The sequence below is a fragment of the Tamandua tetradactyla genome, chromosome 18, assembly GCF_023851605.1.
Source record: "Tamandua tetradactyla isolate mTamTet1 chromosome 18, mTamTet1.pri, whole genome shotgun sequence".
Lineage (NCBI taxonomy): Eukaryota > Metazoa > Chordata > Mammalia > Pilosa > Myrmecophagidae > Tamandua > Tamandua tetradactyla.
This window is the reverse complement of record NC_135344.1, coordinates 36,047,260-36,070,691: the sequence shown is the minus strand read 5'-3', so window position 1 is coordinate 36,070,691 and position 23,432 is coordinate 36,047,260. Positions and strand designations below refer to the sequence as shown.

At 37.5% G+C, this 23,432-nt stretch overlaps 1 protein-coding gene across 8 annotated transcripts in view; it reads left to right on the top strand.

Moving 5' to 3' along the window:
- KATNAL2 (katanin catalytic subunit A1 like 2) overlaps positions 1-23,432 on the top strand; it is a 305,997-nt gene that overhangs the window by 142,280 nt on the left and 140,285 nt on the right. The window contains exons 15-16 of one of the 8 annotated variants that reach the window (XR_013165142.1): positions 1,633-1,693; positions 2,352-2,388. The exons of the other annotated variants lie outside the window; for them this stretch is intronic. The gene's annotated coding sequence lies outside the window, so the exon portion shown is untranslated. Of the gene's footprint in view, positions 1-1,632; positions 1,694-2,351; positions 2,389-23,432 lie in introns of those variants that run through there. 8 annotated transcript variants of the gene reach the window in all.

Sequence of the window (23,432 nt, the reverse complement as noted above, 5' to 3'; positions counted from 1 at the left end):
ATTTTTTAACATTAATTACATTTATTATACTTGATGAAAGATTATTAAAGTAGTACTAATAACTATTGTCTATAGTTTATGTTATTTTTACTGTCATATTCCCAGCCCATTATTATTAGTATTATTATTTTCATGCATGTCTTTTTTTTTTACCCATCTACGCATACATGGATAAAGGGGGTTCATTCATAAGGTTTTTACAATCACACGGTCACAAGATGAAGACTATGTAGTTATACAGTCTCTATCAAGGATCAAGGTTACTGGATTACAATTCAACAACTTGAGGCATTTCCTTCTGGCTATTCTAATACAGTAGAAACTACAAGGAAATATCTATATAATGAGTCAGTAGTTAGAATCATTTGTTAAATCCCAGCTTCTGAGTTACACCTCCTTCCTTTCATTTGATCATTCTCTCAGTCTTCAAGCATATCTGGGCAATGACCAATCTAACTTCTTCATGCTGAAAGTAGTATCACATTATGGGGTAGAAGAATGAAGCTGGTTGATATTCTTGGAAAGACTGGTGCCTCTGGGTTTCAGGGCTTATCTGACATAGGAGCCATCTGAAAGCTTTAAGTTTCTGAAAAAATAAACTAAGTAGGTAAAACTTCTGTAGAGTCTTAGATAGGGCCCAGAGTATTCTTTAGGGTTTTTAGGAATACTGTTGCTTAGAGGTTCATATACTGTGGCAATTTGCAATATCTGGCTGAAGCTTGCATAAGAATAACGCTCAAGAATGAACCCTTGACCCTATTTGAAATCTCTTAGCCACTCTAATTTTATTTTTTTCATTTCTTTTCCCCCTTTTGGCCAAGAAGACATTGTTGATCCCATGATGCCAGGGCCAGGCTCATCCCTTTGAATCATGTTAGGGAGACTTATAATCCTGGGAGTCATGTCCCATGTAGGGAAGAAGGTATTGAGTTTATTTGCAAGTGGCCATTAGTTCTTGATAGCTTCCTTGCTTTTTTTTTGTCTTTTTTTCGGGGGTGGTGGTAATGGAAATACATGGGCTGGGGATTGAACTTGGGTCTCCCACATGGCAGGTGAGAATTCTACCACTGAACTACCCTTGCACCCCCAGCTTCCTTACTTTTGGCACGGGATGGTCTAGGCTCAATTTGTACATTCTGCCCCAGATCTGGAATCAGCCATTTATATATGGAACCCTGGTTCCTTTTAATGGAAAATGATATTTAGAGACCATGATTTCACAATTAGGAGTGCTCATTGCCACTGGATTATCGTTGCTTCTAGGCCTTTTGATTGGGTGGTTAAGAAATACATAGTTTTAAAAAGAAGAAAAAAATAATGAATTCACACTAGTATTCTCATTCAAATGTAAGATTACAAGGTTTTTATTTAAATTATTTGATTTATATTTATATCTTTAAAGTTGACAATTTTAGTTCTTAATAACATAAATAACATTCATTTTATCTTATTATGTAAATATATTTGTGTAATTCACATAATTTCTTAGTAATAATAGCAATACTATTATGACAGTAACTTTTTTTTTGTATGCTGTATGGCAGGGTCACATTTCATTAATTTTCCATGTGAGTATCATGTTATTGCAACACCATTTGTTGAATTTTGTTTGTTTGATTTTTGTTTGCTTAGCTTGTTTGTTTTGGGGGAAGTTCATGGACTGGAAATCAAAGCTGGGTCTCCCACATGGCAGGTGAGAATTCTACTACTGAACTACCCTTGTTCCCCTAGCAGTAACTTTTTTTTTTTTTTTTGTATATTTATCATCATGATCATGTCTTAGAACATCTGCATCAATTCAGAAGAAGCCATAGAAAGAAAACAGAAAAAAATTCTTACATACATACCCTTGCCCCTCCCCTTCACTGATCACCCAGCAGTAACATGAGGAAAATAGTACAAAACTGGACTGAGATGGAAGAGCTAATACAGGATTTATCAAATTCAGCACTGTTGACATTTTGGGTAGGTTAATCCTTTGTAGGGCTGTCTTGTGCATTTTAGATTGTTCGGTAGCATCCCTGGCCTCTACCCACTAGATGCTTGTAGCAACTCCAACCCCAATCCTATTTTGAGAACCAAAACATTTCCACAGGCTTTGCTAGATGTCCTCTGTGGGAGATGGGGTGGGGGTTGGGCAGGCAAAAGTCACCTCCAATTGAGAATCACTGGACTAATGAAGAGATCTGACAGACATTACACAGAGACTATCTGTCACATGTTCCACAGCTAAATTCTCAATTTTTCATAAGACCCTCATAAAATAACTGAACTTGTATTTTTTTACACCATAAGTGCCATATTATATAAATTGCTCTGCATCTTGTTTTTTGTTTTTGTTTTTTACTTAGCAAAATATCCTGGAATATCCTGGAGATCTTCCCAGATAAGTAGATAAATTCATCCTAATTCCCATTATAAAGTATAAATCTCCACTTTATTTTTGGTATTTTATCTTCCAGTTCCCTAATGATGGACATTTGGGATATTCCTCCTGATTAACTATTAAAAATAATACTGCAATGTATAACTACATACATGTGGCACTGGGTGTACTTGCCAGTATATCATTGGGTTAGGTTCCAGGAAGTAGAATCGTTGGGTCAAGAATTAATGTGGGGTGAGCCATGGTGGCTCAGCAGGTAAGAGTGCTTGCCTGCCGTGCCCGAGGACCCGGGTTCGATTCCCGGTGCCTGCCCATGTAAAAAAAGAATTAATGTGCATGAAATTATGGTAGAGATTGCCAAATTTCCCCCCCTAGAGGTAGTGCCATTTTTGTATTTCCACTAGTGTCCTGCTCCCATTACCTACCATGATAGTAAGAATATTTCCAGTGTCATTAAATAATCCTTGAAAACTGGATTTTATAATGGGTGCCACAAATTCTCATATGTAAATTTACCATAATTTAGTCATTTCTTTCCTGTGGAACATATGTGATGCTCCCAAATTTTCTGTAAGTAACACTAAAATGGATGAACTTCCTTGCATAAAAATCTTTGAAGAAAGTTCTGATTGTTTCTCCTTTTTATGTATATTTAATGTTTTTTTAATTGTGAAAAATAACATGTATACAAAAAAGCAATAAATTTCAAAGTACACCACCATAATTAGTTATAGAACAGATTTCAGAGTTTGGTATGGGTTGTAGTTCCACAATTTTAGGTTTTTTCTTCTGGCTGCTCCAAGATACTGGAGACCAAAAGAAATATCAATATAATGATTCAGAGTCATATTCATTTGTTAAATCCCATCTTCTCTTTTATAACTCCACCTTCTCCTTTGATCACTTTTTAAAATTATTTATTTTTATTGATGTATATTATATATTCACACACCATATAATCATCTAAAGTATATAAGCAATGGTTCACAATATCATCATATAGCTGTACATTTATCACCCAACCGACTCTCTTTTTTATGAAAAATAACATACATACAAAAAAAGCAATAAATTTCAAAGCACATCACAACGATTAGTTGTAGAATAGATTTCAGAGATTGGTATGGGTTACAATTCCACAATTTTAGGTTTTTCCTTCCTGCTCTAAGATACTGGAGGCTAAAAGAAATATCAGTATAATTCAGCAATCATACTCATTTGTTAAACCCAACCTTCTCTGTATAATTCCACCATCACCTTTGATCCCATTCTTTAGGGGTATTTGGGGTATGTCCATTCTAACTCTTTCACATTGGAAGAGGCTGTTGATTATATGGGATAGGAGGATGGAAGTAGTTCATGTTCTGGAGAGGGTGGCTCTTCTGCATTTCAGGTCTTAATTGGTCTGGGGACCCACCTGGAGGTTGTAGGTTTTGGAAAGTGACCCTACTACATGGAAACTTTGTAAAATCTTATGTAATACCTTAGGTGTTCTTTAGGATTGGCAGGAATGGTTTTAGTTGAGGTTTGGCAAGTTATGATAGGTAGCAATGTCTACCTGAAGCTTGCATAAAAGTGACCTCCAGAGTAGCCTCTCAACTCTATTTGAACTCTCTCAGCCACTAATACCTTATTTGCTACACTTCTTTCCCCCCTTTTGGTCAGGATGGCATTGTTGATCCCATGGTGCCAGGGCCAGGCTCATCCTTGGGAGTCATCTCCCACACCCCAGGGAGACTTTCACCCCTGGGTCTCATGTCCCACGTAGGGGGCTGTGGAGAACAATGGTTTCACTTGAAGAATTAGGCTTAGAGAGATAGGGCTACATTTGAGCAACAAAAGAGGTCCTCCAGAAGTAACTCTTAAGCATACCTAAAAGTAAGTAAGCTTCTCTGCTACATACGTAAGTTTCACAAGAGCAAGCTTCAAGATCAAGGGCTTCGCCTATTGATTTGGGTGTCCCTAATGTTTGACCCAGTATCAGGGGTTTCCCCAATGGTAAAGTTTAATAATTCCATAATTTTTCTCCCATCCCTCAAGGGACTTTGCCAGTACTTTTTGATTATCTGCTTAATATACTCTGGGATATAAGTTCTGATTGTTTCTTTTAGAATAGATTTCTGGAAGGGGGAATTACTGGATCAAAGGGCTTAGTTGTTTGTTACAAAGGGTTTATACCTTTGTTACATATGCCAAAGTTCCTCCTATGTGGAAATAGTATATTTTCATCAAGAAGATTGGAACAGACCTTTTGTCTTGGCTTCAGGAATGAGCTTATCTGATCTGAGCAGTCTGTCATTCTGGGGGCAATAACTAAATCATACCAAACTATACAAAATCCTAGAATCAAAATCTCAGTAGAAATTCTTTATGGTTAGTGGTAATTCTTATCCATAGCTTCTTGCATGGTGCTAAGCTGTCCTTTACTTCTTGTTAACTTATGATTTTCCCAAAAAACATTCCTTCGATTTCCAAGGGCTGGTCATAGTCTTCATTCTGAGCAGCAAGATGGCATCTTTGTTCATTTAGCACTTTTCCCCTGAGAGCCCCTTCCGTGGTTGATGGCATCACAGAGAGGACAAGAAGGAAGCATGCAATAACAGCTCACCTGTGTCATTTGATGTGTGAATAAGCAATGAGAGGAATAACAATTGTTGCATCTTTAATATTACCACTTAAAGTATAGCCACATAAGACATCTTTAGCAAGCCCAATTTGAGCTAATTTGACCTGCTATAGTTGTTGAGTATTCACATGCTCAGGCCTAGGAGTCCAGAGGGAAAAAGATACTGAACAGGGCCATTAAGGTAAATGCTATCTTTAGATATCTACTTAACTCAATGGAAGTTTGTACAAATAAGGTGTGAAAACTGTATGTGTGAAGCATGTTGAAGCTCATCTTTTCCTTACCTGTTAGCAAAAGGGCTAGAAATTCCACTGACCCTAAAATATCAGACACCTAGCATTACTAAGCTTTAGATTAAGAAAAAAATAATAACATTTAGAAGAAAACTTAAGAACTGAGAAATTATCATACTGGGAACAAAATTGTCTTAATTTGTTTGGGGTGAAAAGCAGCTTGAAAAAAGCTGTTGTTAAACAGTGGGGAGTGCCATGTTTTTTCTTGCAAACCAGTGCCATAACCTCATTCCTTTTACTTACTCACTCTTTCACTAAACACAATGCTAAATCCGAAACACCCTTTGGACAATTACTACCCTGCCTATCTTTTTATCACTTAAGTAAACTAACTTCTTCCCATTTGAACTAACTCCTCTCAGATGTAATAGTTCTGTAGAAATAGTTCTGTAGAAATGTAGGCATGTGATTGGAGAGATAGAAGACATAACCCTGGTTCTTTCCACAACAAACACGCATTTCTTGTGCTCACTGAGGTCTTACCTTTTGACCTTGACTGTTACAACCCTCTAGATCAACATTTCTCCAAGAGCAGGCTGCCATAGTTCAGTAAGTGGTATGTAAAAAAATGGAATCTAGTGTTCTGATAAGTTCAAAAGCTACTGAATTAAAGACAATTCAACTGGTTTTTTCATTGCAGAACTTCTCAGAGTCCTTAAGATGCTAATGTGCCTTTTGCCTCTCCAAGAGTAGAAATGTTAAGGCAGCACCTGCCACAGTTATCTGACCCAGAATTCTTTCCTCCAAGAGCATCTCATTAGACTACTGCTGCATTTGAAAACACTTTGGAAAATAGTGGTTAATATTAACTCATCCTGACCTGCATCTAACATTGCAGTTGCATTCACTTATGCTTGCAGGCTTTTTATCTATCATATTTTTGTGCTGACCAGTGGGCAATGAATGTTTTGCTTAAAATTGCTTCTCTGGTTTGAATATGATGTGAAACTTTAAAATCCCATGCCATAATATCAAGTCCATGAACCTCCATATGTTAATGGATGTTACTGTTACAACCAGGTAAGAAGTGTGCTCTGCAGGATTTAGTAAATACAGCAGCTGGCTGACTGAACAGTAGATATACCTTGCCCTTACCCTGAGGCTGTAACCTCTAGCCACATCTAACTCAGTTTACTTGATTCCATTCTACATAAATAACTTTCAACCTGATCAACTTTTTCTTTCTAACAGAGTGCGGGCTGATATGTAAACTAAAAACTTAGAACCAAATTTTTTGAATTATAAAATTAATATAACAGCTTTATTAAAAGTGTCACTATGACATAAGTATTGTCATCTTTGAATACATCTGGTGCAGATGGTTTGATTATTTGTTATAGTCATTTTTTCCCCCAAGAGAGAAATAGTTTTACTGTTTAAAATGTAATACATTCACTATAAAAGTCACATTTTATATGTTTCAGTATTGTTTGAAAGTGAAAATTCCCTTGTAACAAAATCTGTAATTTTATCTGATGTAAATCTTCCCAGACATTTTCGTACATGTACCTATACATAGAGTGTGCACGCGCAAAGATCTGGTCACCCTATGGATACATATTATATTCTATTGTCTGGTACCCTCCCCCCCACTTAATATATTATGGACACCTTTGAAAATATGCCTAATCCCATTTAGAATTTCCCCATATGAGTGTGCCATACTTTATTTAATCATTTCCTTATTGCTGACCTTTTTCTTGAGGGATTTTAATATGGTGCCAGCCATAGTCATTTCTACTACCATAACTTAGTTTCCCCTTCTACCCAACTGACGCTTTTAAGATGGAATGCAGATTTCTTTTGGTCTTTGACTGGAATAGGGCAGATTTTTATCAAAGAGGGTTTTCTATTCTGGTAGGCCACTCTTTTCCCAGTCCTTTTGGCTAGACAGAGGCTTTTTTGTTTGTTTTGGTCTGTGTGTGTTAGAAGTTCTGGGTTGTAGGATTCTCTAGCATCTGGGACTTATGGGAGGCAAAAAGAAAACCCAGAGAACACTTTGCCACATCGTTCCTCATCCCCAAGATTCCTAGTGAGTCTTCCTTCTTTCCGCCTTTCAGAGTCTTTCCATGTTTATTTGTTGTTTTATATCCATGGATTTTTAGTTGTAAGAGGGTGGACTAGACTGGAATAGGCTATTCCATCTTGGCCCAAAGCTAAAGTCTCTCACTTGTATTTTTGATTCCCTCTTTTATCTCTTTAGACATTTTAAAACATAATTATTTTATATTCTAACAGTGGAGTCTAATTCTGCTGTTAGTTTTTCCTGCTGCTCTTGCTCCTGGTTTATTATATGTTTTTGTAATTTGTGATGGTGAGCTTACAGCTAATGGATAGGACTTGTCTGTGGGAGGCCTGCATGTGTCCCTTCAGAGAAAATTTATTTTTGACTGGGTCAGGATTTAGACCCCTTCAAGCTAATTTCTCAGCTAGACGTTTCTTGGACCCTGCCAATGAAGGTAGGTTTGTGTTTCTGAATTATCAGTGGATTTTTTCCCCACCATAAAGCTTAAGGGAGACAAATTTCCTTGATGTGTCCCATTGTTGGTGAGGAACTTTTTCTAAACCTACCCTTTCACAGAGAATATGTCCTTTCGGTGATATTAATTTTTTCACTTTATTGGATGAGACTGATTCTACCCCATTTTAAATTGATCTAAGGCCTTCTGTGCTATCCCATATGCAGCCTTTAAGACAAACTTTTTTTGTAACCAAGATGCAAACATCCCCAAGTTACCATAGCTTCAATTAAAACTACCAGTCTTGATTTTCAACTTTGTTTTCACTTTTGGCCCTTGAGAATTTTCCTTTCTTCTTTGTGGGCTCAGTTATGCATTTAAAAAGGTGTTTTCTGGCAGATTAAAGGGAATATGTCTTCGTTGATATTGTAGTACTTAGAAATGGTGTTCATTCTTAATTACAAGCTAATGAACTTCTTAAACCAAATATCATTAAGATAAACTAAGCTGATTGCCCAGATATTCCTGCTGAATTCCCTTTTCTCATGGTTGTGAACTCACTACAATGAATGAGAAGTTGAGTCTTTGGAGAGGAGAGGCCTTACCTTCTAAAGCTGTGCTTAGTCAAATGAATTAGATGAATCATTTCTTAAATCATTACTTCCATTATTTTCACAAAGATGAAAATACATTTTATTCCTATGACCCAAGTTGATGCTGTTTTTCTCTATTAATTAGAGCTAATGATTATAAAATGCCAATTTTCAACAAAGCAAATTCACCTTCATTAATACATCCTGGGCTTTAAGGAAGCGGATCATTTTACAGCAAGCCAGTAGTCCTGCACCTCAAGGTCATTCATTCATCTCAGTAGTATTTATTGAGACTACCTGATGGAGGGAGGGGGAATCCAAGATTTATAGTCCATGACCCTCAACCTCTAGAAGCTGACAATCTGATGGGACAATGGATGAGATATAAACATAAATGATCATGATTCAGGGATATAACCAGCACCATCTGACTCATACAGACAATAAGTAGAGTAGAACTGAACAGGGAAGAGAGGCAATTCCTGATAACAGGTTTTTATTTTAAAGCCTTTAAGGGATAGGGAACAGTTGAACCTGTAAAAATGACTTGGCCTTAGGGCAGTATATAAGACTCTACAAAGGTTCTATGCAATAGGGTAACTTTCCATAAACCTACAACCTCCAGATGGGTCCACAGACCAGATAAATACTGAAATCTGGGCCAGCCTCTCCAGAACATTAACTACTTCCATCCCCCTATCTCATATAATCGATAGACCCTTCCAACATGAAAAAGCTAGAATGGGCATAGCTCAAATATCCCTAAAGAGGGGAGAAAGATCAAAGGCGATGGTGGAGTTATACAGAGAAGGTTGTATGATTGCCGAATCATCATATTGATATTTCTTTTAGTCTCCAGTATCTTAGAGCAGCTAGAAAAAACCTAAAATTGTGGAATTGTAACCCATACAATCTGTTACTGTTCTACAGTAAGTCTGAAATCTGTTCTACAACTAATTGTTGTGATGTGCTTTGAAATTTATTGCTTTTTTATATATTTTTTCATATATATTTCTTTTTTTATATATTTTTTCACAAAAAAAGAAATAGATTTTGATGATAAGTGCACAGCTAAATGATGATATTGTGAAAAACAGTGTATTTCTGTGCGTTTATATTTCTGTATAAAATAATGTCTAGAAGAGTCTATAAATTTAGTAACAATAGTTATTTAAAGGTAGGATTACTGCTGAATTTTTTTCTTTGCTTTGATTTTCTGTATTTTCTAAAGTATGTAACATTTTGACTATATCATTTTAGTGATAAAAATGAAAACAAAAATCTTGTTTTCTTTTTTAATAATTTGGCTTTTCAGAGACAAAATGGAGATTTCACATAAAGAAAATGACTTGAGTAGATACTTAGAACTAGGATGACAAAAAATATATCCAGCAAAAGACAAGTAGACCAGTTTGGCCCAAATGGAAATGGAGATGGGGGCCTGCTCTCATGCAGGACTCATTGTGAGAGGCAAAATAATCTTCAGTTTTTATTCATTGGCTCCCCATAATCTCTCTCCAAATACTACAATTTCTTAATTGATCTGCTGTTCAAGGTTTGTCATTGTGCTGGTCTGAATCTATGATGGACCCCAGAAAAGCCAAGTCCTTTAATCATTCAATATTGCTGGGTAGGAGCATTTTGATTGTTCCCGTGGAGATGTGACCCACCCAATTGTGGGTGTAACTTTTGATTAGATGATTTCCATGGAGGTGTGTCTCCACCCATTGAAGGTGGAGTTGCTTACTGGTATCCTTTAAAAGAGGAAACATTTTGGAGAGAGTCCCTTTTGTAGATCCATGAGAAAACCAGCAGACATTCGCCATGTGCCCTTCCAGCTGAGAGAGAAACATCGAACTTCATCGGCCTTCTTTAACCAAGGTATCTTTCTCTGTATGCCTTAAATTGGACATTTCTGTAGATATGTTTTGATTGGGGCATTTTCTCAGCCTTAGAACTGTAAACTAGCAACTTATTAAATTCTCCTTTTTAAAAGCCATTCTGTTTCTGGCATATTGCATTCCGGCAGCTAGCAAACTAGAACAGTCACCGTCACTCACTTCATGTGGGTTATGGGCATACTGCAAGGACTTTGCTTACAAAACTGATGGTTGCTTCTCTTCACATGGGGAGATAGTTTAAACCTGAATGAACAAACAAGAATTATGTTTTGTTTTTGAATTTCATAAAATTTGGAGAGATCGTTGTTCTGAGAACCGCACAGTTTAGCATAGGAGACAGGTCAAGGGGCTTAGGAAAGGAGCTGAATGTCTGGCCCAGGAGCTCAGGTACAAGGACTCACAGTCCATGTAGACATCTAGGTGACTAGTAGGTGCCACCACCTTTTATACAGCAGTGGGCAGAGGGCCAGTGCAACAGGATCTGAGGTTCCTAAGGCTTCTCTGGGTTTCACATGTCTTATATATATATCTCACTGTCCCTGGTTGTAACTCATCCTTGAAGTGATGGAAGTACCAAAAACAAAGACAATGAAGAGATGAGATCAAAATCACTAGTTTAAAAGTCACAGCACAGAAGTGAGGGGGGGAATGTTTTCAGGTTGCCACAGTTTAAAATTTTTTATGTAAATTTATTGGCATAAAGAATCATTCCTGGGTATATTCCATTTGTCCTTTGTTTCCTCCCTTGTATGACTATATTGTTATTGATGGCATTAAAAGTACATTCATCAGGGCTGGCTGTCAGAGAGTTGCACTTACTTTGTGCCCACAAGCAGTTTTGAGGTAAATCTCTTGCTTTAGGGCATTAGCTGATCGATACAGGCATCTGTATTGAGAGATTGTTTTCCCACTTCCCTCTGCATGACTCAATTTTTTTAAGGTATTCCGGGGATTCTGGTCTTCCTTTTAAATGAGAGGTCACTGTGGATGGGATAGGAAGACCAAGAAAAAGGTTCCCCAACAACAAAAAAAAAACTTCATTCTGTAGTCCTTCTGCCTTTTCAGAAGGGAGCAGCTGGTCCAAAGAAAGGCCTTGAAAGAAACTGTGACAGCTACGCCTCACCCCAGCTCTGCCATTTCTTCAGGTGGATTCTCTCTTCCCCCCTTATTTTCAATCTACTATCAAGTCTTAGTTTGTCCTTGAAGTTTACAGAATCAAGCATTCCTACAGCCCAAGATCAAACCTCCCTAATGTTACCTTAGTTACTTAGAAGCAGGGGTTTTATTTTATTCATTTCTGCATGTTGGAGGTTTAGCAGGTGTTACATATTGTTGAACTGAATCAAATTACTAAAATGTGAGTATAACAATTTCACTTCTCCATTAAAAGATCTTCTTCCCTCGCCCCTCCTTCTCCTCCCCCCACCCCCACCACTTCACTTTCTCCTCCCTCATTTCATCACCCTGGAGATTTCCTTCTCTTTCTGTGTTAGATTCTGTTTCCCGGATCCTATGTAGTCCTTTGATTTAGTTGACTGTCTCCCTTTGGACAATGTCCTCCAATAATTTCCCGTTAAAGAATGCCTGGGAAGTAAATTTTTTTAGACTTTGCCTTTTTAAAATATCTTTATTCTGTCCTCCATCTTAATTGATGGTTTGGCCAGATACAGATTTCTACAATGGAAATTTACTTTTCCTCAGAATTTTGAGGGGATTACTCTATTTTCTTCTATGATCCATCCTATATCACTGTTGAAAAGCCTTATTTTGATACAATTATGTAACTTTTTTTGCTCTCTCTGACAGCTTTTATACTTCTCTCTTTGTTCTCAGTGTTCTGAAATATCACCATGTGACTTGGTGGGAGTCGAATTGCAGTTTCAATAGCACACTGATGGAGGCACAGACTTCAGGGTCTGACTAATTGGATTCAAACTTTTTGACCTCAGTCAAGTTACTCAGCCTTTATGTTCCTCAGTTTCCTCAGTGGGATAACATTACCTACCTTCTAGGCTTGTTGTTCTGTGATGTTTCTCTGAACTTAAAAAAATTTTTTTAAATATAGGTATCCATGAAATGCTGAAATAACTTAGTAAGAGCTTTTAAATATTACCTTTTTAAAATATTTCAAACCCAGAAAATTATTTTCTAGTTTTGGGAAGTTTCCTTGAATTATTTCATTGATGATGTTTCTCCTCCCTGTTTTTTTCTGCACTCATTTTATGGGACTCCTATTATTTGTATGTTGGCTGTCCTGGACCAATGTTCTCATTAAAAAAAAAACTTTTCTTTTTCCTTTTGAATCTTTTTTTTTTCTCTCTCTCTCTGTGTATCATTCTCGCCCTATACTCTGGAAAATTTCCTCAGCTTTATCTTTAAACTTTCTACTATGTTTTAAATTCTTTCTATCATATTTTATATTCCCAAGTTATTTTGTCATTTTTCTCTGAGTGTTCTTTTTGAATAGCATCCTCCTTTTGTTTCATGGATGCAATATTTTCTTGCATCTCCCAGAGGGTACTAATCATAATTTTTGAAGTTCTCATCTCCTTGCAGGTCTCTGTTGACTTCAAGGTATTTTCTTTTGTTTTGTTTTTCTCTGTTTACTTGTCTGGGGCTCTGTCTTCATGTTAGGGGCTTTCCAAAGAGGTATGTCTCTTTGGCTGTCTGCTCATGTTTGAGAGGCACAAAATAAACTCATGGGGATGCTCTTTGAATATGTGTATGTGGTGGTGGTGGTGGGCCTTGTCAACAGTGGGCTGCGTGTATGGGAACTTAGCTGGGTCATTTTGTTGGCAATGCCCAATATCAGTATCTTTAGGGCATTCTCTGGTCAGATTCACCAGGGAAGATTCTTGAGTTCTTCTTCCTGGTAAGAGCTTGGCAACTAGTGTTCTAGGGGAAGAGAGGTGGAACCTCATTGAATAATAAAGTAAGACATTCTTGTGATCTACCTGTTTTAAATAAAACACTCTTTTCTCAGCTGCACCACCTGGTGCTCCCCAGTCCAGAGACCCTCTATTTTATCCTCTGCCAGCATGTGGGAGAGGCAGATCCCCTGCCATTAGAGGTGGGAAGGAAATCTAAGATCTTTCTTATCTCACTTTTGTCCAATTTTCTTGTTTTCAATCCACCTTTACCCTTACCTCTAAAAGATTCCAGCTACTTCCTATCTTGAGTCTCTTGGGAATTCTGAAATTCAAATCAGGTAGCTTTTACCCATCATTATGCTTTCCAGCTTTCAGATTTCTATTGCTATCAATTCTTCTTCTATTCTCTTTGTTTTTTGCAGGTTTATGCCATTTTAAAAATGTGTTTAATGCACGTTATCAGGAAATAGAAAGATGGTAGAGACTGGGCATTTTGTGCTGAAGAAATACATATTGTGCAACAGAACTGACTGTAAAAATTCAGAAATGGATAGCACAATACTACCTGATGGTGGCACAATAATATAAGTACACTGAATGAAGCTGAATATGAGTATAGTTGAGGGAGAAGGGGTGGGGACACATATGAAACCAAAAGGAAAGACATAGGATAAAGACTGAGACAGTATAACTTAGGAATGCCTAGAGTGGAGAAGGATGGTGTTCTAGTTTGAAAGCTGCTGGAATGGCTTTTTAAAAGGGGCATTTAATAAGTTACAGTTTTACAGTTCAAAGTCTACAAAAATATCCAAATTAAGGCAAGTCTATAAAAATGTCCATATTAAGGCATACAGGGAAAGATACCTTTGTTCAAGAAGGCCAATGATGTTTGGGGTTTCTCTCAGCTGGAAAGACACATGGTGATGTCTGGTAGCTTTCTCTCCATGCTTCTTCATCAGCTTTCCCAGGGACATTTTCTTTCTGCTTCAAAGGTCTCTGGCTGCATGGGCTCTTTTGGTTCTGGTGACTCTAAAGCTTTCTAAAAAATAGTTCCTTCTTCCCTCCCTCAAGGAATTCAGACACCAGGGCTTGGTAATTTGAAGCCATTAAAACCAGCCTACAACCTCTCTTCTGTCTCCACCATGCCCCCAGCAGGGAGAGTCCGCCAAAGTTAAAGGTACCACATCATCTTATGCTGGTGGGACCTGCAGGCAGACAAGCACCACATACTGGGCAGGACAAGAAAAAACAGAGTCCAGAGACTTCACAAGAAAGTCTTTCAACCTGCTGAGTCTCACCCTTAAGGAAAACCGACACAGGTGACTCTTTCCACCTGATAGGAGGCCAGTTTGGTCTGGGAAAACCTGGCTGAGGTCTATAATATCTAAATAGACCCTCCTAAGGGTTGGGTGGGAAAGGCACCATACAAGCAGGGCAAGAAACAAGAAAACAAGAACTGAAAACAAGAACTGTTCTGTTAAACAAAACCTAAGCTAGAGGTCCAGAAAAAGCTGAATTGAAGGTCAAAGAACAGATAGACAACAAATTTATCCAGCAAGAAAACCCTAGGTAAAAGAAGTGCAAGCAATCTCCACAGTAAACTAATTAAGGTAATTAAATGCCTAGACACCAGCAAAAAATAACAAATCACAAAATCACACTAGGAAAATTGAAGATATGGCCCAGTCAAAGGAACAAACCAACACTTCAAATGATATACAGGAGCTGAGACAATTAATTCAGAATATACAAACAGACATGGAAAACCTCATCAAAAACCAAATCAGTGAATTGAGGGAGGATATGAAGAAGGCAAGGAATGAACAAAAAAGAAGAAATGGAAAGTCTGAAAAAACAAATCACAGAACTCATGGGAATGAAAGACAAGGTAGAAGAGATGAAAAAAACAATGGAAACCTACAATAGTAGATTTCAAGAGACAGAACATAGGATTAGTGAACTGGAGGATGGAACATCTGAAATCCGACAAGAAACAGAAAATATAGGGACAAAAAATATGGAAAAATATGAGCAGGGACTCAGGGAATTGAAAGACAATATGAAGCGCACGAATATATGTGTTGTGCGTATCCCAGAAGGAGAAGAGAAGGGAAAAGGAGGAGAAAAACTAATGGAGGAAATTATCACTGAAAAGTTCCCAACTCTTATGAAAGACTTAAAATTACAGATCCAAGAAGTGCAGTGTACCCCAAAGAGAATAGCTCCAAACAGACTAACTCCAAGACATTTCCTAATCAGAATGTCAGAGGTCAAAGAGAAAGAGAGGATCTTGAAAGCAGCAAGAGAAAAGAAATCCATCACATACAAGGGAAGCCCAATAAGACTATGCACAGATCTCTCAGCAGAAACCATGGAGGCAAGAAGACAGTGGGCTGATATATTTAAATTATTAAAAGAGAAAACCTGCAAACCAAGAATTCTATAGCCAGCAAAATTGTCCTTCAAAAACGAGGGGGAAATTAAAACATTTTCAGACAAAAAAATCACTGAGAGAATTTGTGACCAAGAGACCAGCTCTGCAAGAAATACTAAAGGGAGCACTAGAGACAGATATGAAGACAGAAGAGAGAGGTGTGGAAAGAGTGTAGAAAGGAAGACTATGAGTAAAGGTAAAAAGAAGGAAAATTAGATATGACATATAAAATCCAGAAGGCAAAATAATAGAAGAAAGTACTACCCATGCAGTAATAACACTGAATGTTAATGGATTAAACTCTGCAATAAAAGACATACACTGGCAGAATGGATTAAAAAACAGGACCCATCTATATACTGTCTCTACTCAAAGGACATGAGGGCAAGGACACAAATGGACATTTACACACCGATGTTTATAGCAGCATTATTTACAATTACCAAGAGATGGAAGCAGCCAAAATGCCCATCAATAGACGGTTGGCTAAACAAACTGGCATTTACATAAGATGGAATATTATGCAGCTGTAAGACAGAATAAAGTTATGAAGCATGTAACAACATGAATGGACCTTAAGGACTTCATGCTGAGTGTGATTAGCCAGAAACAAAAGGACAAATACTGTATGGTCTCACTGATATGAACTGACATTAGTGAATAAACTTGGAATATTTCGTTGGTAACAGAGACCATCAGGAGATAGAAATAGGGTAAGATATTGGGTAATTGGAGCTGAAAGGAGACAGATTGTGCAACAGGACTGAATATAAAAACTCAGAAATGGACAGCACAATATTACCTAACTGTAATACAATTATGTTAAAACACTGAATGAAGCTGAATGTGAGAATGATAGAGGGAGGAGGGCTGGGGGCACAAATGAAATCAGAAAGAAAGATAGACAACAAAGATTGAGATGGTATAATCTAGGATTGTCTAGAGTATATAATGATAGTGACTAAATGTACAAATTTTAAAAATGTTTTTGCATGGGGAAGAACAAAGAAATGTCATTACTGCAGGGTGCTGAAAATAGATGGTAATTAATATTTTAAAATTTCAACTTATGTGTGAGACTAAAGCAAAAAATGTTTACTTGGTACAAATTAGGCCTAAGGGTCACCCCCAAGAGAACCTCTTTTGTTGCTCAGATGTGGCCTCTCTCTCCAACCAACACAGCAAGCAAACTCACTGCCCTCCCCCCGTCTACGTGGGACATGACTCCCAGGGTGTGGATCTTCCTGGCAACATGGGACAGAAATCCCAGAATGAGCTGACATTCAGCATCAAGGGATTGAGAAAAACTCTAGAATGAGCTGAGACCCAGCATCAAGGGATTGAGAAAACCTTCTCAACCAAAAGGGGGAAGAGTGAAATGAGACAAAGTGTCAATGGCTGAGAGATTCCAGAGTTGAGAGGTTATCCTGGAGGTTATTCTTACGCATTAAGTAGATATCACCTTGTTAACCAAGATGTAATGGAGAAGATGGAGGGAATTGCCTGAAAATGTAGAGTTGTGTTCCAGTAGCTATGTTTCTTGATGATGATTGAATAATGATCAATCATCAGAATATAAGAATTAGATATATAAGAATATATAAGAATCTGATAAATATAAGAATTATCAGAATTATATAAAAATATAAGAATTATATAAGAAGAGAAGAGTAAAGGACTGGAAAAGTTAGTCTGAAGATATAATTGGAAAAAACTTCCCAACCCTTATAAAAGACACGAATAGAAAAAAAAATAGGGGGAACAAAGGTTAAAATATATTGGGTAGATGGAAATACTAGTGCTCGATGAGAGGGAGGGTTTAGGGGTATGGTATGTATGAGTTTTTTCTTTTTTCTTTTTCTGGAGTGATACAAATGTTCTAAGAAATGACCATGGTGAAGAATATACAACTGTGTGATGATATTATAAGCCATTGATTGTACACGAATTATGGAATGTTCATATGTTAAGAATGTTTGTGTTTGCATGTTGTGTTGTTTGTCAATAAAAATGTTTAAAAAAAGTAGATTGGAGGAGTGAGCTTTTTATTAGAAGCCACTACTTCAGGGAGAACAGAATATGTCATGCAGGCTAAGCATTTTATGACACAGTGTATAAATCCTTCACCTATTTGTTCACTTTTCCTTGTACTCCTAAGGAGGATGGACATAATTCCTAACTAAAAATTAAATTTGATGAGTTCCCCTCTCATCCTCTTTGCTTTTTTATTGATTTGTAATCTTTTTATATCAATGCTGGCTCTACATCTCTCTTGTATATCAGGGTTGAAGAAAAGTCTCAGGTAGAAAAGACTGGCTTAAAAGGAAGCATGAATGTGTTGGCAGGAATTGGAATCATTGACTGGGAATGCTCTGTGTGCAGCTGATTCTGTTTTTGATATAAAAAAAGTCAGCAGAAGGCCTCTGAACAAAGATGAAATCTGAACCATGCAGATGAAATACATGAAATGAAATAGAAAAAGATTTGTCTGTATCTAAGAAAGGAATCAGGGGACTTATAAGAAAATCTCAAACTCTAACAATGCTATATTAGCCATATGGTTGCATTTCTTTTTAAAATCTTAAAAATATAGCAGGCATAGTTTGCGTTGCTTTGTAAAGCGTCAAGTGTACAGGTTGCAGTCTGCCCAGGATCCTTCTGTCCACTGAGCTGCTCCTGTCTCATTTCATGTGGTTCTGGTGGGACTGCCAATGCCAATGCCTCCTCCATCCCCTACTTCAGGAGTGAGTACTAGCTCTAGTCAATCTTGGTATCCCATGCTCCTGTCTAAGGTCATTGGTTTGAAGTGTGGGCATGTGACCCAATAAAGACCAATAAGAGAGTCTCTGAGGGGTTGGACCTGTGGATGTTGGAAAAAAGGCATCTCTGTTTCTATCATTGAGTTCCTGAGCTCAAATATCCATGTGAGTTTGGAGCTTCTGAAAGCTACCTGATTGAGAGCAAAGCAAGCAGAGCTAGGTAGAAGGGAGTGGGTGGAAACAGAAGAAATAGAAGGAGGGAGGAGAAGATTGAGTGAGGTCATGATGACACTGTTTGAACATCTGAACCCCATTATGAAAGAGCCAGAATGAGCCTAGCTTGGCTTTCGAGGTATAGTCAATAAATGCTGTTTTGTGCCTAAGCTAATTTGATGAAATAAAGTTCTGTAAGCAGCACGAGAAAAGCAATCTACCACATACAAGGGGAAACATATAAGACTGACTTCTGACTACTCAACAGGCATCATGGAAGCAAGAAGGCAGTGGTACAATATTTTTAAGATCCTGGATGAGAAAGGCTTTCAACCAAGAATTCTATATCCAGCCAAGTTATCCTTCAAAATTGAGGGAGAGATTAAAATCTTCAAAGATAAAGAAAGATTGAGTGAACTAGTCAACACGAGACCAGCCCTACAAGAAATACTAAAGGGAGCCCTGTCAGCTGATAAATAAAGAAAGGAGAGGGAGGTCTGGAGGAGGGCACAGAATTGAAGAATATGAGTAAAGGTAATTTAAAGAGGTAAAGAGAGAGAGAAGGAAAATAATATACAGATCTGATAAATAAAAACTAAAGGACAAGATGATAGAATTGAGAATTACATTTACAGTAATCACTTTGAATGTTAATGGACTAAATTCATCAATTAAAAGATACAGACTGACAGAATGGATCAAAAAACATAATCTGTCTATATGCTGTTTACAAGAGATGCATCTTAGACACCAAGCCACAGTTAGAATGAAAGTGAAAGGATGGAAAAAAGATCTTCTATGCAAGCTGTAACCAAAAGAAATCAGGAGTAGCTATACTAATATCAGAAAAAAATAGACTTCAAATGTAAAGATGTCATAAGAGACAAAGAAGGACACTACATATTAATAAAAGAGACAATTCACCAGGAAGAAATAACAATCATAAATATGTATGCTCCCAATCAAGGAGCTCCAAAGTACATGAGGCACATATTGGAAAAACTGAAAAGAGCTATAGACATCAACAGTAATAGTGGGAAACTTAATACATCACTCTCCACTATAGATAAAACAACCACACAGAGGATCAACAAGAAAATAGAGAACCTAAACAATAAGATAAATGAATTAGATCTAATAGACATATAGAGATCATTATATCCCATAACACCAGGATACCCATTCTTCTTTAGTGTACATGGAACATTCTCCAGGATAGATCATATACTGGGACATAAATTGAGTCTCTGTAAATGTAATAAGATTGAAATTATCCAAACCACTTTCTCTGTTCACAACAGAATTAATTTGGCAATTAATCTCCAAAGAACCAGAGCTTGCACAAATATATGGAGAGTAAATAACCCACTCTTACATAATCAGTGGGTCAAGGAAGAAATCGCTAGAGAAATCAGAAAATATCTGGAGATGAATGATAATAAGATTGCAGCATATCAAAACTTATGGAATGCGACAAAGGCAGTGCTAAGAGGGAAATTTATTGCCCTAAATGCCTTATTAAAAAACAAGAATGAGGAAAACTTGAGGATTTAACTGCTCACCTGGAAAATTTAGAGAAAGAACAGCAAACTAACCCCAAAGCAAATAAAGGAAGAGAAATAATAAAGACTAAAGCAGAAATAAACAAACTGAAGAACAATAAAGCAGTAGAAAGAATCAACAATACTAAAAGTATGTTCTTTGAGAAAATTAATAAAATTCATGGCCCCCTGGCTAGACTAACAAAGAAGAAAACAGAGAGGACACAAATAAACATAATCAGAAATGAGAAGGGGATTGTTACCAGAGATCATGAAGAAATTATAAAAATCAAAAGAGAATATTATGAACAACTATATGCCAAAAAACTAGATAACTTAGATTAAATGGACAAATTCCTAGAAACACACAAATTTCCTATACTGACATGAGAAGAAATAGAAGATTTCAACAAACTGATTACAAATAAAGACATCCAATCAGTTATCAAAAATCTTTGTACACACCAAAAAAGCCCAAGATCAGGGCGGGCCGCGGTGGCTCAGCGGGCAAAGTGCTTGCCTGCTATGCCGGAGGACCTCGGTTCGATTCCCGGCCCCAGCCCATGTAACAAAAACGGAGAAACAGAATACAATAAAACAAGAAAATGTTTAAAAATGTTTCCCTTTCTTCCTTCCTTCCTTCCTTCTATCCTTCCTTCCTTCTCTCTGTCTTTCCTTTAAAAAAAAAAAAAAAAAAAAAAAAAAAAAAAAAAAAAAAAAAAAGCCCAAGATCAGATGACCACATAGGAGAATTTTATCAAACTTTTCAAAAAAAACTGACACCAATCCTGCTCAAACTATTCCAAAAAATTGAAGAAAACATTGCCTAACTCATTTTATGACGCTAACATCACTCTAATACCAAAATTGGATAAAGATGATACAAGAAAAGAAAACTACAGGCCAATCTCCCTAATGAACATAGATGCAAAAATTCTTACAAAATACTAACAAATCATGTCCACTGCCACATTAAAAAGAATTATACATCATGATCAAGTGGGATTCATACCAGGAATGTAAGGGTGGTTCAACATAAGAAAATCAATCAATGTAATACAGCCCAGTAACAAATCAAAAGGGAAAAATCACATGATCATATTAATTGATGCTGAAAAAGCATTTGACAAAATCCAGCATCCTTTCCTGATAAAAACACTTCAAAAGTTAGGCATCGAAGAAAACTTTATCATAAAGGGCATATATGAAAAATCCATAGCCAGCATCATATTTAATGGTGAGAAATTGAAAGCATTCCCCTTGAGATCAGGCACAAGACAAGGATGGCCATTGTCACCATTATTATTCAGCATTGTATTAGAAGTACTAGCTGGAATAATTAGACAGGAGAAAAATAAAAGGCATCGAAATAGAAAGAAAAAAATTAAAACTTTCATTATTTGCAGATGGCATGATCCTATACTTAGAAAACCCTGAGGGATCTGCAGTAAGACTACTTGAGCTAATAAACAAATTCAGCAAAGTGGCAGTACACAAGATTAATGTACAAAAATCAGTAATGTTTCTATACACAAGCAATGATCTATCTGAGGTGACAACTATGGAAAATTTCCATTCAGAATAGCAACCAGAAGAATTAGGTATCTAGGAATAAGCCTAACCAGGGATGTCAAGGACTAATACAGAGAAAATTACAAAAAAATTGCTAAAAGAAGTAAAAGATGACCTAAATAAATAGAAGGATATTCCATGCTCATGGAAAGGAAGGTTGAATATCATCAAAGATGTCAATTTTGCCCAAACCGATCTACAGATTCAATGTAATACCAATAAAAATCCCAACAACTGACTTTGGAGACTTGGTATTATTGGTTATTAAATTTATATGGAAGGAGCTTCCGGAGAAGATGGCGGCTTAGTAAGACGTGTGGGTCTTAGTTCCTCCTCCAGAACAGCTACTAGGGGAGTAGAAATGATACAGAACAGCTCCTGGAGCCATGACAGAGATCAAGAAGACAGCGTACCCCATTCTGGAATGGCTGACTGGCTGGGAGAACCCTCTCCGGTGAGATCGCCGAGGGGCGTGGGCTTCCCCGGGCCGGGGCAGCAGGCGGCCGGAGTCCCTCCCTCCCTCCTTCCCGGGCCGGCTGGGAGAATTGGACAGGCAGTCCCCTCAAGCCGTGGCGGCTGGCACCCCCCCCCCCCACGCGCGGCCCCCAGGACCAGCTGGGAGAATTGGATCGGAGATCCCCTGGTCGCGGAGAAGGGTGACCAGGGTCCCTTCAAAACACGTGGCTTCCCAGTCCAGCTGGAAACGGTGCACTCCCCCGGGTCGCGGCAGCTGGCGCCCTCCCGCCACGCTTGGCACCTCGGGCTGGCTAGGAGATTCGGACGGGCGCTCTCCCGGGTTGCGGCGGCTGGCAACCCTCCCCGCGTTCGGATCCCCGGGCCGGCTGGGATATTCAGATTGGCACTCTTTGAAGCCGCTACAGCTAGCGAACCTCCCCCACAGCGAGAGTTTTCCAAAGCTAAAGGACCCACAGCACCTTTTACTTATCAAAGATCAAATGTCCATAGATGAGAGGGTCTATATCTGAGCACTCTATTCGATTCCATTGGTTGATATATCTATATTTATGCCAATACCATGCTGTTTTGACCACTGTGGCTTCATAATATGCCTTAAAGTCCGGCAGCACAAGACCTCCAGCTTCGTTTTTTTTCCTCAAGATGTTTTTAGCAATTCGGGGCACCCTGCCCTTCCAGATAAATTTGCTTATTGGTTTTTCTATTTCTGAAAAATAAGTTGTTGGGATTTTGATTGGTATTGCATTGAATCTGTAGATCAATTTAGGTAGGATTGACATCTTAACTATATTTAGTCTTCCAATCCATGAACACAGTATGCCCTTCCATCTATTTAGGTCTTCTGTGATTTCTTTTAACAGTTTTTTGTAGTTTTCTTTCTATAGGTTTTTTGTGTCTTTAGTTAAATTTATTCCTAGGTATTTTATTCTTTTAGTTGTGATTGTAAATGGGATTAGTTTCTTGATTTCCCCCTCACCTTGTTCATTACTAGTGTATAGAAATGCTACAGACTTTTGAATGTTGATCTTGTAACCTGCTACTTTTTTTTTTTGTTTTGTTTTGTTTTGTTTTGTTTTAATTAATTAAAAAAAGAATTAACAAAACAATTAGAAATCATTCCAATCTACATGTACAATCAATAATTCTTAATAACATCACATAGTTTCATATTCATCATTTCTTAGTACATTTGCATCGATTTAGAAAAAGAAATAAAAAGACAACAGAATAAGAATTAAAACAATAATAGAAAGAAAAAAAACAAAAACAAAAAACCTATACCTCACATGCAGCTTCATTCAGTGTTTT